This window comes from Solanum dulcamara, chromosome 1 (genome assembly GCF_947179165.1).
Source record: "Solanum dulcamara chromosome 1, daSolDulc1.2, whole genome shotgun sequence".
Classification (NCBI taxonomy): Eukaryota; Viridiplantae; Streptophyta; class Magnoliopsida; order Solanales; family Solanaceae; genus Solanum; species Solanum dulcamara.
In genome coordinates this window covers 36,632,509-36,635,666 of record NC_077237.1, presented here as the reverse complement: position 1 = coordinate 36,635,666, position 3,158 = coordinate 36,632,509, and the positions used below count along the sequence as shown (strand labels likewise).

The 3,158-nt window shown below is 38.9% G+C and overlaps 1 pseudogene; it reads left to right on the top strand.

The window, feature by feature from the left end:
- Positions 1 to 1,669: 1,669 nt before the first annotated feature.
- On the top strand, positions 1,670 to 1,790 carry LOC129904882 (5S ribosomal RNA; annotated as a pseudogene).
- Positions 1,791 to 3,158: the final 1,368 nt, after the last annotated feature.

Sequence of the window (3,158 nt, the reverse complement as noted above, 5' to 3'; positions counted from 1 at the left end):
GCGTGCAGGTTTTGAGATAGTACAAAATACAGAGGAAATTATTCCCAATTATTTTTTTGAGAATGGAACAAAAGCAAGGAAGAGACTGAGACATACGTTTAGAAGATGTATTAGAAGTTGATACCGATAGGGTAAAATTTATAACGTTGGACTAAAACTAAAAGAGGTTCCCTCTATGTTTTCGGTAAAAGGAGTACCATTTTTACTTGGAGAGTCATAATTCGAAAGAGAATTTCGGTTGGAAGGAAAAGTGTCCAGCGATTGAGTTTCATTCTTGCTGGAAAGTACAAAACCCTCAGCTGTTATTTGAGGACTAGAAAAAAATTGTTCACGACTCAAGACCATGTGAGTCAAGTACTAGGAAGTACTCTGATGCTTAGTGGATATTAGTTCCTCTCTGGTGGAGGTTGGGAAAATGTTGTATAGGGACATCTTATCAGTTCCTAGTCGACTAATTGGAGGTGTAACCTGTGAATGGAAAAACATAAATTTATAGGCGATTCAAGGTCACGTGTTTCATGTGGTGGAAAAATGCTGGGGTGATTCATTAGGGCCTACAATACGGAGGGATGATTTAGACAAAGGTTGAATACGTTTTCCTCACCAACTAGAATTAACCTGTAGCAAGAATTGTGAGGAAGGTGAAGAAGTGTTATACGAGTAGGGTATACTGTGAATATACGAGAATCGTTATGGAAATAAGTAAAGCTTAGTAAGGAAGAAACTACAAGATATGGTCGTGAGTAAGATTAGGAGTTAGTATCGGGTACACGATAAGGATTAAAGCTCATGAGGCAGAAAAGGGTATTATGTATATGTACCTCCATATTGGAAAATAGTGGGATACCTAGAGGAGAAAGAACAGAAATTACAAAACAACCGAGGCATTATGAAATTATTAAAGGAACAAGTAGTATCCATTGGGAAAAACTGTGATAACAAAATGTGAAACATGTGTCATCAGAGTATAAGTGCCCCGAATGGAGAATCGGACACAGCCATAAGCACTAGTGACGTACTGATTGGGATGAATTGAATGTAGCTTCGACTAAACTACTACATTAGTTATATGACTCGAGTACCAGTACTTGGACTAGATTGTGTACTATTCATCGAGAATACTAAGCAACCCATGGTTGTACTAAGGTTTTTTATAGAGGCAACCTAAAGTATAGATGTTCTAATAGAAGGTGTAGACATGGTGCGGTATGTTAAATATGTTAAAACAGAATCATTTACACATGAATAGTTGAAAATGAACAGAGGATGACATGGGTACACCCTAAAGGAGGAAGTGGACAAGAGAAATACAAGCGTAAAAGAAAATCAACTGATGCTATCATATGTATATGGGAACGCTTACACTCCAAATGAGATCCTATAACAGATGGATGGATCTCGAGGCTAATAATAAATAGATATAAGCTGCGGTATCTGAGACCGTGTGAAGAATCATTGGTAGAGACCTTGATGGATGGTGCGATCACTACCCTCAGGAATCTGGTAGTCCAGGACGAAAGATAGTCACGCACGAAAGCAAAAAGTAAAGATTGAGGATCAAAAAGGGTAAAATAGTAATTGTAAAAGATGGATGTGTTACGAAAGTATCTCAGAATCTGTAAGATCTCGACTCGCTCCCAATAATGTAATAAAAGTAAAACGAGGAAATGGATGCGATCATACCAGCACTAACACACCGGATCCCATCAAAACTCCGAAGTTAAGCGTTCTTGGGCGAGAGTAGTATTAGGATGGGTGACCCCCTGAGAAGTATGCAAGAATTCTATATATTCAGACGTAAGACACAAATGAGAGGCTAGAGTAACTTGAGGGAAAACTAGAGTTTATGGAATGGCTATAAATCATAAGAGGCCGCGTAAGATGATGTAGACTAGGCTGGTGAAGAGACAGAAAGTACATCACAGCTCTAGAACAACGATATGCTTGAACAGCGTTTGGAGCTATTTTGTAGTCTAGTTGATAGTGAATATATACATATATATATATATATATGAATGTGTAGGATGTCCCACGTACGATTATATCGGTGGACATGTGAGTTCCAACAACTGGTGTCACAGTAAGGAAGGCATTAATCACGCTAGGGTACCAAAGATCGAGCGACAATAAGAATAAAAGGTACAACTGTTACAACGTACTCTACTATTATTTGACTGTAGGTTAAATTGGAGATTTTAGTAGAGCGATATTTGGGAAATAAAGAGGGTAAGTAGATAAAAAACAAAAAGATCAAACTATTAGAAGGAGGTGAAAAGTAAGGAAACCTCAGTAAGTGAAACTCCCGAGAGAAATCACCGGCAAGGCGCGAGACCATATTATATTAAGCCAAAGAGGGATCACAATATTCTCAAGTACCAAAAAAGGAAACCCATAACGGGGAATGAGGACTCGTGTAAGACCTAGTAGTTTGAGTATATTTTCAATTCTTAGGAGAACCAGTGATGGAATGGGCAGTTAATACAGCATCGCCGAGAGGGAAGTTTATTTCCTATCTTAAGGCGAGAAAAATGATCAGAAAAGGTTGTGTTTATCACCTGGTTCGCATACAGTATTTGGAAGCGGAAGCGCCAACCCTTCAGTCAGTTCCCGTAGTTAATGAATTCTCATATATATACCCAGACGAGCTTCCAAGCCTTCCTCCCAAACGGGAGATAGACTTTACCGTAGATGTGCTGCTAGATACCCATATGATATATATTCCTCCATATATAATGGCATCTGCAGAATTAAAAGAGCTGAAAGAGCAGTTAAAAGACTTACTGGAAAAAGGCTTCATCAGACCGAGTACTTCACCTTGGGGAGCCCCGGTATTATTTGTGTAAAAGAAAGATGGGTCGCTGCAAATGTGTATTGATTACAGGCAGCTGAATAAGGTAACCATTAAGAATAAACAGCCCCTTCCCAGGATTGATGATTTATTTGATCAGTTGGAGGGTGCTAAGTGGTTTTCAAAAATAGACTTGTGATCGGGTTATCATCAGGTGCGGGTAAGAGAATCAGATAAACCAAAGACAACATTCTGGACCCAATATGGCTATTACGAGTTCAGAGTGATGTCTTTTGGCCTGACAAATGCTCCAGCGGTATTCATGGACCTGATAAATCGGGTATTTAGACCATTCTTGGATATGTTCATG